The sequence below is a fragment of the Odocoileus virginianus genome, chromosome 14, assembly GCF_023699985.2.
Source record: "Odocoileus virginianus isolate 20LAN1187 ecotype Illinois chromosome 14, Ovbor_1.2, whole genome shotgun sequence".
NCBI lineage: Eukaryota > Metazoa > Chordata > Mammalia > Artiodactyla > Cervidae > Odocoileus > Odocoileus virginianus.
In genome coordinates this window covers 64154886-64169200 of record NC_069687.1, presented here as the reverse complement: position 1 = coordinate 64169200, position 14315 = coordinate 64154886, and the positions used below count along the sequence as shown (strand labels likewise).

The window sequence follows — 14315 nt, the reverse complement described above, 5'->3', positions numbered from 1 at the left end:
CTGGGACCGGAATATCAAGACGTGCTCAGTTGACGTCTTCAACTTCCAGATGCCCCAAGGCCTTAGTTGGTGGTTTGGGACCAACATGGTATTTGGTCACAAAGAGCAGCAGTAGAGATCGGCTGTATCTGGAATGGGGAGGGAGGTGAGAGATCTGGGGAGGCTGCAGACAGTCTATGATAAAGCAGACGGAAGTATGAGGGCGCGGGCGCTAAAAAGGCTCTGTGTCCCCTTATGACAGGCGCCAACCAAACTGCAGCAATGTGCTATGAAAAATGACTCAAGTTACTACTTTAGTGGAAGCTATGAAGTAGCTACAGGAAACTTCTGCGGAAAAGGTCCAGTTTATATGGAGAAAAATATGCATTCAAGCACTGGATGATCTATAGCACCACATTCAGAGTTGGTGAAGGAAAGGAGCTGTTTCTGGGTGACTTGCAGAAGACCATCTTTTCTTCACGGAGAGGACTGAAGCATTCAGTTCTTTACAAAGTTCTGTCAGCCTTCATCTTGTCCTGTTTTGCCTTGTATTTGGAAGCGTCCCTGGGCTCACGGCTGGGGTTGCACCAATCGTCAGTTTCAGCCGTGCTCTTTTAAGGGCGCCATGCAGACTCGTTAAAAGCCGGAAGTCTCTCAAGTGCTTCACTTGAAAGGGCCTTGAAATAAATGACAGCATCAGTAACCACGCCTTCCATAGAATAGAGTTTTAGTCTCCTTGAAAATATCTAGCATATAGACGAGAAATTGGCAAGCCATAACCAAATCCAGCCAATGGAGTGGCTTGGGTAAGCTCCAGGCTAGGTCTCAGAGTAGTTGAATACATGTAGTGAAAAAGGCGATCTATTTTTCGGAGTAGAACCCACCACCTAGGTCACTTATCTTAGTGGATAAGTCTTTACCAGAGTAACCAGGGTTTTAACAGTTGGTACCCTCATTTCTATCTTCATAGGGTTTGACTGTTGCTCTCATTGAATTCTTGAACAACTCAAAGAGCATGAGAAAGAGGTGTGAGGGCACATAAACTACCTGAATAGGTTTGTTTGGAGCTTTGGCACTGAATTCTTCAACTTCCAGCTCTGGAGGTACCAGATAATACTGTTCACAAAGCGCCTTGGCAGTTTCACACACATCTTTCACAACGTCAGTGACGCTGCAGGTGGGATCAATATTTCCGATGTGTTTCAGATGTGCAGGATTGGTGTCACCACCAAACAGAAGTGTGTGCTGGTTAATTAGCATGTGAAAGAGATGCGGTTGGTATAAAATCAGTCCAGAAAATACTGGGTGTTACTGCTAATGAGTGGATCAAGCCTAAACTTCTTGTACTCAATCACTCCTTGGGCCATTGTAGGAGCCACATCATTGTGTTTATTTCTTGTAGAAAGTTATCCAAGACCTGTGGATCTTCAGGACTCTTATTTTCATATTCTAGAAGTTCAAGAAAACTCTGCATATACCAGCTCTGAACCAATCCCACCGAAGGGTGGTTAAGCAAGTCCTCCTGCAGAAGGTTAACTTCTCTCACTGTGTTAGCCAGGCGCACAGGAAGCGCCTTTCGTAGGAACATGTATGAAGCTTTCTCACACACATCGTCTCTCCCTTGGGGATGCTAGCTCGGGAGCACCAGCAGCAGAAATCTCCTGGAACCTCCTGATCGGCAGGATGTGAACCTCTTACCATCCCTAGGCCGAGCCTGTCCTGGAAGCCCAGCCAGGCTCCAGAGCACCACCCAAGGCCTCAGAGTCCACAGCTGATGGATGAGGACTCCCGGAGCAGCAAGCCCACCTAATGCCACCTCTGAGGTGGGTGGCAGGGTGGGCAGGTAACTTCCTGAGAGACTGTCCCTGTCACCAGATGAAACATACCCAGCCACCCTGGCCCACAAGATAGGTGTCTTGCTCTACTCCAAATCTTAATATTAAAGTCATCATACTGGGGACTTCCCTGGCAGTCCGGTGATTAAGACTTTGCCTTCCAATGCAGAGGGTGAGGGTTTCAATCCCTTCTCAGGGAGCTAAGACCCCACAAGTCTCATGGACTAAATATATATATATATATATATTTAGTTTTATATATATATGTATATATATGTGTGTGTATATATATATATATATATATAACAGAAGCAATATTGTAACAAATTCAATGAAGACCTCAAAAAATTTCCACATCAAAAAATCTTCAGATAAAATAAAATCATCATATCAATGTATACTGAGAATAACTAGAAGAAAGAGAGGGGAAGATGGAGGGAGGGAGAAAAAGAGAGAAACCATGAGAGAGAACCAGGCACCAAGTGAGGCCCCAAAGCGTCCTTACAACTCACAGGGATGGAGAGGAAAAGGAAGAAAAATAAGAACACCCTTGATCTTGACAGCCAGGCCTTGCTTATTCAGAAAGGAAGAGGTGGACTTGACCTGGTGGACAGGCAAGGAAGAGCATCCTAGGCTCACAGAATGTGCGTGCACAGGTATCACGGGTGAAAAGTCAAGGCAGGCCCAGGAGGCTCAGAAGGTCCGGGGTGGCTGCAGCAGAGGAGCCAGAGAGGGAGACGGGAGGAGGAGGCCTGCAGGGCCAGGCTGCAGAGGGTATACCATAAACCCTGCCTCTGCTATGGCCCTCAGAGTGCGCTTTCCTGTCCCTGCACTTTGGGCTTAGCCATGTGACTCGCTTTGACCTGTGGATGCTAGCAGATACGAAGAGGGCCAAGGCAAGACGTGTGCTTCCAAGATTAGGACTGTTCCCCTTATACCCTGGCCTGTCACCGTATCAAGAATATGCTCTAAGCAATAGGTGATCGAAGAAGGCAGAGACATATGGAACAGACCTGGGACTCAACACACAGCCTGGAGTCAACCCCAGCTGGGCCCAGGCAACATCTGCCACATCCCAGCCAACTCACAGATGCATGAGCAAGACCAATCAATGCTTACTGTGGTATACCACTGAGAATTTGTGGCTATTTGTTACACAGCAAATGCTACCCAGATAAGCCTTGTATACTCAGGGAAGACACTTGGAATTCACCCTACACGCAGAAGTCATTTAATACTCTTATGCAGATGATCCTCTCACAACCTTCCCTGCTGAAATATGGAGTATAAACTTATTCCCCTTAGCTCCTAGGGCAGTGCTGGACCTGTGGAACATACACACTGAATCTTTGCTGACAAGCTGACAGGATCATGTGCTTTGGTTAATGCAGATTCCTCTGTCTGAGAAAACTTTGCCCATCTCAGCCACTTAACCAATACATTTTTTTCTATTTCAAGAACTTTGTTCAAAACCTTCACAGAACCTTCCCCGAGCTGGATTAGAAGCTCCAGAAGACAAGTGCACATGGAACAAGCTCTAGAATGGACCATATACTAGGACACAAGGCAAGTCTCAATCGATTTAAGAGTATAGAAATAATTTCAAGCATTTTTTCTGATCACAATGGCATGAAACTAGAAATCAACCACAAAAAATAAATGAGAAGAAAAAGATCCAGCAGATATTACGTTATTGATTGGGCTTCTCCTTTTCTAGACTGAAAGTCCCTTTAGAGTGGGAACGATGTCCTTTCTCTTATGTCCCCAGAATCTAGGACATGGTCTGGATGGAGTCAGTGACTGGTCAGTGTTTATTGAGTGAATGAACAAGTGAACTTCCTAACAGCTCCCAGCACAAAGCTAGGCCAGTGGCCCTCATGCAACGAATGCTTGGTTGCCTGGCTGCCAATGTTTGTCCCAATTCATTCTCTCACCTGCTATTTCTTTCTTTTCTCATTTAGAATCACAAACCCCCTCCTGTGTGCTACTCGGTTTCTGGTACAGTAACCTCTTTATTCCATTTTAATAATACCTAGACTATGGACAGAGTGACATAAAGGAAACCCGTGAGTCAAAACATCTATGGTAGGAAAAATACAGGTGACCTATAAAGTACTTCACCAACTTTCCTGAAGACTTCATGTTTGGACCTTATAAATCATGGGCGCCTGTCCTGCACAGGCTAAGCCAGCTGTATTGCAGCAAGCTGCCCATCTTTAAGAGGCCTGGTGACACAATGCCTTGTTGATGCAGAGTATTTATACAGAATTTCCCACATCAATCTCAGGGTAAAAAAGGAGGTGATGTCATCAAGCTGTGAAACAACTATCATCTGTAGAAAATCCTAGGCAGTCTCTGGGACAGAGTCATGGTTGCTTATTTATTCGAGTGTATGAATTGTAAGATGAACACTGAAGCGATGCTATAAAGACCAGGAGCTGCATAAACAGTCCTCCCCTACGACCCAGGAACCATTCCCCTTCTAGGAACCTGTCCTAGTAAAGTCATCAGGGGGGTGCAGAGAAGATGCACAAAAAGTTATGTTCATAGTTCAGTTCCTGGAATGGCATCGAGAAAAAAGTACAAATAGCCTCTATTTAGTACTACAGGGAGGTGGTCAAGCACACTAGATCACAGCCACAAACATAGTGTTTTGCAGCCATTAAAAATGGCCACTGGTTCCTCTCCCTTTTTCCTCTGTCCTTGATTAATTCTGTCTAGAAGGCATTGGCTGCAGCTGAACAAGGTAGGCATCTTCAGAAGGTGAGAGTGGGGAATTCCAGAATCCGAGTGAGGTGACAGGTGTCTATGCAGAGTGGTGGCGGCAGCAGTGGGCCTGCCCAGCATGTTGAAGCGTGTAGGAGGGTGGCCTGGCACAGGCTGTCTCACCAGGCAGGTGAGAAGTGGGAGCAGCCTGGCATGGGGTTCAGAGCTTGGCTGAGTGGAGAAGAATGTCCTCAGAAGCAGTGGCGGGGCAGTGGGCCAGCACGGGGCATCGGAGCCTGACCAGAGGGGCAGGGGAGGGGAGATACACCCCAGCACACCAGGTTAGAGCCAGAGCGATCAGGAGGTCGCCCACAGGACTGGAGTGTGAGTAGCAGTGACAGTGACAACACTGCAGGAGCATGAAGAAAATAAGCTAAAGTGAAATATCTTACATTTCTCATTACTAGAGAAGAACATCATAAATATGGAAAGGCAGAAATCTGGAATCAATCTGTGGTATTGGATTAGAGATATCAGTGTGAACTTATGGAGAAAGAAAGGTAGATAGATAGATGACAGATGATTAGATAGGTAGATGATAGATAGATAATTAAACATAAATGTGTGTATGTATGTACATATATTCCCAACTCTGTCTTCTGAAAGCACCTAAGAGTAAAAATAGCTCAAGACAATGAGCACACCCAACAAGCAGATCTTGGTTTCTAAACACCACTTGCCATTAAAAGGTCTGTGCAGAAATGGCTGTTCGAAGACATAATTTGCTGTAGGCCTGAGCATCGCTAGATATTCTTAACTTGCTATGCTAAGAATGAAAGGATCTGACCTGACCACTCCTTTCCAGGCCCATCTCAGAGTTGTGTTTGCAGTGAACAATCTCCAGAAGGAATAATGTCTACCTCCAGGGTGAAGAGAAGTCTTGCTTAGTACTTGCTATAAAAGCAGTGGATTTCCCAAGCTCAGTGTTCTTCAGCTGTAATGCAAATGTCATGCATCTATCTGGGCCATTTCACGTTGCTTCAGTTGGACTTGGGGGCAGGAAAACGGATTCAACTATGCTGATGCTCATGTTACTTCCTGTGTCATGAGTAATAAAGTCCTTTGTCTCTGACTCAGGCGTCTCATGTACTCTGCCAGTATCCATGAAAGAGAAACAGGCTGTCATTACTTGAAAGTAAGGTAAAATCAAATCCCAGACCCAATGATTACTGATTCCAAGGCTGGGCCAGGGAAAGTATGAGACATGCCTGGAATATCTTTTACCAGTGAAAGTGAGAGAATACTCAGAGAAAGACGGCAGCACATCAAAAGGATACAAAATGTAGCTCAAAGGAGTTCTTACTGGTCAAATCTGGGACAATTCAAACATCAAAACAAATAATGATAGTAACAGATTATAACCTATGGAACAAGATAGGAACCCATCACTTTATACTGATGTAAGTAAACAAAACAGACAAAAGATGTACAGAAGTGTTAGATGACTTGTGCAAAATGCTCCTCCCTTTATATAGGATAGAAGATAGGAACTCTTTGGTTTGCTTGCTTTTAAGAACCTATTCTCCATTACCCAATATTCTGAGGGAAAATATATAACCTCCTTCCTTAGATCGTGAGGTCTGGATGAGAATTTCTGTTTCAGGTATGGAGCACATGATGCATTCCTGGCCCATCAAAGCAGGCTGTGCTTTTGGCCATTGGAACTAATTCAGAAACGGGCACTTGACCTAGCCTGTTCAATCAAAGTGAACCCCAAAAGGTTGTGAGAAAAAAAAATTCTTGCTTTTCCCCATTGGGCTTGAATTTGAAGAGTGGGATTTTGGAGCTTCTCAGCCATCTGGTCACCATAAAGGAAGACCCTGGAACTTTTGGGGAAACCATTCTGAATCTGTGAATGAATAAATGCTGTTGCCATGTCTGGAGGCCCAGTAGCTGGTGAGCATCCTTGATATGTATGTATGTTTTTTTCCATGCCACCAAGCAATTAACTACATTCAATCCTGACACTATAAATCTGGTGAGAGCATCAGATCCCACAAACGAAGGGCTCAGTCCTACAAAATGGCCCCAGTTTTGATGCCATTTTCAAGTCCAGGCTGTTAACTGTGTTTCTGATTAACTGGCTGTAAATCGGAGTTTCCCATGATGCCCTCCTCAGGTTCCAATGATTGGCTAGAGTGGTTCACAAAACTCAAAGGAACATTCACTTGCATTTACCAGTTTATTATTAAAGGATACAACTCACTAACAGTCAGATGGAAGAAATGCATAGGACAAAGTGTGTATGTGGGACGGGCACTGTCCTTCCATAGCCTGAGTGCATCACTTTTCCAGCATCTCCACAAATTTACCAACCTAGAAGCTCTCCAAACCATCCTGTAGAGTTTTTATGGAGGCTTCATTATATAGGAATTTGATTAAATTATATAGGTTTGTAAATCATTGGCCATTTGGTCATGGAACTGAATCTTCAGCCCCTCTATTCTTTGGAGTTCAGGGGATGGGAAAGTTCTAACCCTTTAATCTCCTGGTTGGTTCCCCTGGGCAACCTGCCTCCATCCCTATTGACCTAAATGCCACGTGCTCAGTCATGTCCGGCTCCATGGACTGTAGCCTTGCAGGCTCCTCTGTCCACTGAATTCTCCAGGCAAGAATACTGGAGTGGGTTACCATTTCCTCATCTGGGGGATCTTCCCACTCAGGCATCAAACTGCCTTTAGGGCCTTTCCACAAGTCACTCATTAACATAATAAAAGACGCCTTTCCAGTTTCTCCTTCAGGAAATTTCAAGGGTTTTAGGAGCTCTGTGCCAGAAATGGGGAGGAAGATTAAAAACATATTTCTTATTATGAATCACAATATCCCAATATGTTTTTAGACTCTTCATCCTTATGAAGTCTTCCTATGGGAGAATTCAGAAAACTTGCTTCTCTAGCCTCTTTGCACCTAGTCACAGGCCTGTATTCTCCGTGCCACCAATAAAAAGTACTTATGCAGATTTTGAATATAAAGTAGCCAACCTAGGCAGAGAAGGTTGTTCAAAATACACTTTTCTGGTAAAGGTAGCAGCAGAGGCCTCTGGTTGCCTGATGGTTGAAAAGTCACATTACTGGCACCGTAAGAGCATCAGCACTGGTAGAAGCATTAGCTACACTGAATTTGAAATCCTGACAGCAATGCATGCTATAGCACTCACCGCTTGGTCATCCCAGTGGCAACAGTTTTCTCATCATATCGATTCCCCAGAACTTTGAGGACATTATTCCTGGCAACTTAGCCTTGACCCCAATTCTTCCCCCTTGCAACAATTCTAAATTTCCCAGTATCCCTTAGTTAATCTCCTTTTCTGCTTAAGAAGATGCATTCAATCTCTGCTGCACACATCTGAAAGTGCTGCCTGATTTTTTTAAATATTGTCACCAGGAGTGGGGTAATGACAGTAACAGAATGTGAAAGTCAGGAGACGAAGGACCTGATCGTTAGTGACTGAAGCAGATGACTTTTTATGGAGTGGCTAACATCTGGTCAACTTGTCTGCTCTACCATAACACTTCATGCCAATTGAGGTTATAGAGACAGAAGAAATAGTAGGAAAATTCCAGAATAGTCATCCATACTGACTGCCTCTTGCCATTTTTAACAAAATCCTAAAAGAGAGAGATGATCTCAGACAAGGGCGAGCCAGTCTGCAAGTAGGTGGAAGGGATACAGCTTTGCTGAGAGAGGCACTGTCTGACTGTGACCCAAAATCTCAACTGACCAAGAATCCCATAATTTGAAGCTTTTTAAGTGGAAAAAGCCCAAGTAACAACAGTGAAGCTGCAGTGTTCGCAGAAGACTAGATCAGGGTCTCAGGCAATTGTCTAGACCGTCCCTGGTGGCTCAGCTGGTGAAGAACCCGCCTGCACCGTGGGACACCTGGGTGCAGTCCCTGGGTCGGGAAGATCCCCTGGAGAAGGGAAAGGCTGCCCACTCCAGTACTCTGGCCTGGAGGATCCCCTGGACTGTACAGTCCACAGGGTCGCAAAGAGTCAGACACACTGAGCAACGTTCACCTTCAGGTTCCCGTCTAGACCCTCCCCTTAACACTTCTCTGTCAAATAAAGGAGGGGTGTGCGTGCGTGCGTGTGTGTGTGCGCGGGCACTCGCTCAACTGTGCCCAACTCTTTGCAGCCCCATGAACTGTATCCCTTCAGGTTCCTCTGTCCATGGCAAGAATACTGGAGTGGGTTGCCATTTCCTACTTGAGGGGATCTTTCCCACCCAGAGGTTGAGCCTGCGTCTCTTGTATCTCCTGCATTGGCAGGCAGATTCTTTACCATGCGCCCCCTGGGAAGCCCTTGAAGGAGGAGCACTGACCAACACGCAAGGATCAAGCAAAAGGAGCTGTCTCTCCACCCAAGATTACTATTTTTAATATTGATTTATTTGGCTGCACCAGGTCTTAGTTGCAAACTGTGGGATGTTCATTGCCTTGTGTGGGACCTTTGGCTATGGCATGTGAACCCTTAGTTGTGGCATGTGCGATCTAGTTCCCTGACCAGCGATATGATCCTGGGCCCCCTGGGTTGGAAGCAGAGTCTTAGCACTGGACCACCAGAGAAGTCCCAAGATTACTACTTTTAATAGCCCCGAAGAATCACCCAATGAATTTAGGACTAGAGGGTTAGGCAGAACACAGAGAAAGAATGGGTAAGAGATGGGACTATTAAGGCTTACATGCTACATCTAGATGAAATCTTTGCTGTGGTTACTTACACATAAAAGTCCTTGAAATCAAAGACTGGATTTCTAACACATTTTTTAAATTAATTAACTTATTTTAATTGAGGCTAATTACTTTACAATATTGTAGTGGTTTTTGCCATATGCTGACATGAATCACCCATGGGTGTACATGTGTTCCCCATCCTGAACCCCCCTCCCACCTCCCTCCCCATCCCATCCCTCAGGCTCATCCCAGTGCACCAGCCCTGAGCACCCTGTCTCATGCATCAAACCTGGACTGGCGATCTATTTCACATATGATAATATACATGTTTCAATGCTATTCTCTCAAATCACTCCACCCTCGCCTTCTCCCACAGAGTCCAAGAGACTGTTCTTTACATCTGTGTCTCTTTTGCTGTCTCGCATATAGGGTCATTGTTACCATCTTTCTAAATTCCATATATATGCATTAGTATACTGTATTGATTGGTGTTTTTCTTTCTGACATTTTTGAGGGATGCATATTTTCAAAAGAATCTGAGCCTGGCCCTATGATAACCTGGAACTGTTAAACTCTAAAAATAATCTCTGGAAGTCAAACTCGCACAAGAAGAAATAAGCCACTAAAGCTGCGAAGCCCCCAGAAAAGACACCCACCTCAATGCCTGCCTCAGATGTAACTGAGATAAGAGGCAGCCTCCTCTCACAACTGGACCAGGTGAGTGGGAGGCACATAATCACTTGGATTCCTGGACTTCGAGATGGATGCAGTAATTGACTTTGAACTTTGGATAAAATATAGAGTGTATGTCCAGAAAGAAAGGTATGTGTGGAGGTTGGGTAACTAAAAGGATGAGCTACAGCAGACATTTTTAACTGGCCACTCAACAGGGGCTGACAACTCTCTTCCTCTTCCTGTCCCCCTCGGGGCACAGCTGAAAACTATTCACCTTTCCCATCTCTTTCGCAGTTAAGGGTGGCCATGTGGCCCAGCTCTGACCACTACAATGTAACAGAAATCGTTGGACGGGGATTCCAGGGATGATTTTTAAAAGAGACAGGCTCAGCGGATATAAGTAAGGCACTTTAACTTTTTCTTTTTAAAAAATACCAAAAATATTACATACAAAATTAAAGTCTCCTTTGACCATCCCTCAACTTTTGCCTCTTACCCTCCCCTCCTCTCCTGTTATCAGGTTGGTAAACCCCCTGCCAGACCATCCTCATGCATTTGAATATATTTGTATTTGTATATATTCAATATATATATATGTGGGTATGTAATTGTGTGTATGTTGTTGTTGTTTAGTCCCTAAATTGTGTCCGACTCTTTTGCAATCCCATGGACTGTAGCCTCCCAGGCTCCTCTGTGCATGGGATTTCCCAGGCAAGGATACTGGAGCAGGTTGCCATTTCCTTCTCCAGGGGATCTTCACGACCAAGGGATTGAACCTGCGTCTCCTGCATTGGCAAATGGATTCTTTATTCCTGAGCCACCTGGGAAGCCCCTTAATAGTGTATAAATAAAATATTGCTGGGGTTACATACATGGAATCATATTGACAGTATCATTGTATATCTTGCCTTTCTCATTCAACAATATGCGTTATAGATATTTCCTTGCCATACTTATAGACCTACCTCATTCTCTTTACCTGCTTCATAATTTTCCACAGTACAGATGCTCCACAATTTATTTAGCCATTTTTTTTAATTGATGGACATTGAAACCATTGAGACCATTTCCAATGTCACTATTTACTTCTTAGAAACAACACTGAAATGAAAATTCTTGCCCAAGGCTCTTCATGCACATGTGCAAGTATTTCTCCAGGGTAGATACTCAGAAGTGTAATTGTGGGGTCATAGGCTATGCACATTTTTTATTTTTATGTCCTTTTAAAATTTTAATAGATCCTGCCAAATTTCCCTCCAAAGTGGCAGTACAAATTTATAGTCTCTCAGCAGTGCATGAGAATTCCCCACACTCTCAACAACTTTAATTTTTGTTTCTAATCTGATGGGTAAGAAATAGCTTCTGGTGTGTTTCCTTGCAATTTTCTGATGAGTAGTGAGCTCAGCTTTGTTTTCCTGATTCTTATCACAACAGGGGCTTGTTTTGGCCCCAGAAGCTCAGTGGGTGCAGGTCAAGGATCTGCATTATGTAAAGGAAGGGTATTAGGAGAGGAAAGCACCAGTCAAGTTCTCGTGTCTTTGCTGCAGGATCTCAGGGAAGTTCTTGTATCTTCCTGGTTCAAAGAGCATGCGTGCATGCTAAGTGGCTTCAGTTGGATCTGACTCTTTGCAACCCTATGGACTGTAGACCGCCAGGCTCCTCTGTCCAGGCAAGAATACTGGAGTGGGTTGCCATTCTGTTCTCCAGTTCAAAGAGCAGTGTGGCAATTACATGAGACAACACACAGAAGGGATTTAGCCCAGGAGCTGGCACAGCAGCAGCAGCCACGAAATGGCAGCTACCGTTGTTATTATCATGACCACCATCTCCACTCTACTGATGCGTGACAGGTGGCTACTGACATGGCTTCTGGTGATCCTGCACCTCCTGGTATTCAAACCCCCCACCTCCACCCCATGTAATCTTGACTGTGGGCTGAACCTAGTGAATCTTTGCACTTACTGCAAAGATTACAGCAAAACTGATGGGACATCACACCCATGACTAGGTTATAAAAGACTATGGTTCCCAACTTGCTAACACACTCCTACTGCCTTCTTCCTTTGTACACTTCGATGAAGCAAGCATCCATGCAGGAGGGCCCCCGTGACAAAGACGGAGGGCCCCTCCAGCTGTCAGCCAGTGAGACAGAAACTGACAGCCCTTGGGGAACTAAAAGCTGCCAACAACCATGTCAGTCAGCTTGGAAGGAGACTGTTTCCCAGCCACTCCTTCTGATGACTTCAGTCATCGCTGACACCCTGACTGCTAGTCTGTGAGGGACCCCGAGCCAGAGGACCCTGCTAAGTTGCACCCAGACTCCTGAACTGTAGAAACTATGAGGCAGTAGATGCTGTGCTTCTAAGACACTGAGTTTGGGGGTAATTTGTTATGCGGCAGCAGATAACTGATACATGGCATTAGTTTCTTTAGGACCGCCTTTCTTGATCAGCAGCCTCTCTCCTAAAAACATGACAGTCATATACCCTTAACTGCAAATAAACCTGCTCAATAGTTCTCTAAAGCAGGAAGATGTTATGAGCTATTTCAAAGACAAAACTTCTGGGTATGTTCATAGGTGTTAGCTTGATTTGCCACTCCATGCTTATGAAGGTGGGAGGTGATGCGCTGTGACAGAGACAGCAAGACAGTCAGACGGACCTGGCTTTCAAGTTCAACTCTACTGCTTCCTCGCTGGGCCATCTCGGGGCATGTCACTTCTCTCTAAGCCTCCATTTCCTCAACCACCAAGAGGTTTCAAAAAGAAACCTCTTTTACCATGGGGATACAGAGATACATGATATTTTTATTACTAAGCAGCCAACACACAGTAGGCACAGAATCATCACCGTTTTCTCCTGAGACTTCTGACCTTGAAATGTTTGCCCCTTCATACCCAGAGGAAACACTGTAAAATATGTCACTGTAATGGTCAAATCCCAGCTCTGCTGAGAAGGGAAGCCCAGGTTTTTCATCACAGGATTAAGAATAAAAGTAGGTGAGGTGTGGGAATCCATTCGAGAGTGTACAGTATTGTAAGAGAGTGTTATCAAAATGTTCAGCCCCAAAGAGAAAAAGAGAAGAGTTTGGAGTATTACCTACAAGGCTGAGAGTTGATTTTTTCTTTTAACTTTCCAGTTAATCTTTTCACTCACCTTCTAGGTAATTAAGGGCTGAAAAGTAAAAGCCTGCTGGCCTTGGAGGGACCCTATCTGGGGCACTTTCCTTTATTTTTTTCCAAAAGAAATACTCTCTCTAAAACCACAAACCTGCACCTGTTTCCCCTGATTTAAAGGCCCCCAAAGTAATGTTTTCAATTAGTAGATGCCTTTCTTTCTAAACTTGATCGCAGGCCAAAGCTTTATAACTAAAATCTTTATTTTCTCTCACAGCCCTCCTCCAAACAAACAGGTAAGAAAGAGGAGGAAGCATCCAATGTTTCTTACCTTTTGTTAACTTTCTAACTGTGAAAGTTCAAGCTTTTCCTTCAGTGGAAGCACGAATCCTTTGAAAGGAGAGCAAGCAACAGCCCCAGGCCAGTCCTGGCCAGGGCTCAGACAGCCCGGTCTGAGGACGGCTTGGGAAGGACTGGTGGCAATGCCTTGAGTTTCAGCTCTGGCCAGAGCCCACTTCTGCCTGCTCCCCTCCCCAGCCAGAGCCCTGTCTAGACAGTCAACCCCATAGATTATTTCTGTTCCAGCTCAGTTCCTTCCTTGACTCGCTCTGGAGTGATGGGGACTCACTGGAAAGGACTAGTGGCCCTTCCCAAAAGATTCTTGCGTTCTCTGCCCCCGGGATGTTTCAGCAGGGGGAGGGGATGAAAGAGGCCTTCTCTGTGTTATGAAAAATGGGTGCAGAAGAGGAATGCCCATGGGGGTCATACCTACCACCCAGCACCTCTGTGGGTGAGGCAGCTTTGAAAACAATTCAAGCAGGTAACTTTTTCATAAAGAGAGGTTTTTGAGAAGTGGCAGTTGCTATTTTCTCTTTTGGTATTCTGCATTCAATAATGTGATCAGTCCAATGCCCCGAGGTTGGCATTCTCGCCACAGAAGTAGAAGGCGCAGAAGTCCCCTCCCACCAACCTGAAGCAGAGCACAGCCCTCTGAACATGGAGTGACCAGAGTTAGCAAGTAATAGGATGCTCAGTTACATTTGAATCTCAGATAAACAACCATTTTGTCTGATAAAAAAATATATTTATTATCTAAAATGCAAATTGACTGGGCATCCTTTGTTTTCTCCCCAACGTTTCCTGGAAGGAATGACCCAAAGGCACAGAGTAAGAGACGGCTCCTCGCGGCTCTGGCAGGGTTAAGAGTCCGGGAGGCATAGGAAGACCCAGCGCGGGCAGCACCACTGGTGACGACAAGTGCGCCATGGTGATA

The 14315-nt window shown here is 45.0% G+C and overlaps 1 pseudogene; it reads right to left on the bottom strand.

Moving 5' to 3' along the window:
- Positions 1-264: 264 nt before the first annotated feature.
- LOC110122704 (pyruvate dehydrogenase (acetyl-transferring) kinase isozyme 3, mitochondrial pseudogene) lies at positions 265-12630 on the bottom strand (annotated as a pseudogene).
- Positions 12631-14315: the final 1685 nt, after the last annotated feature.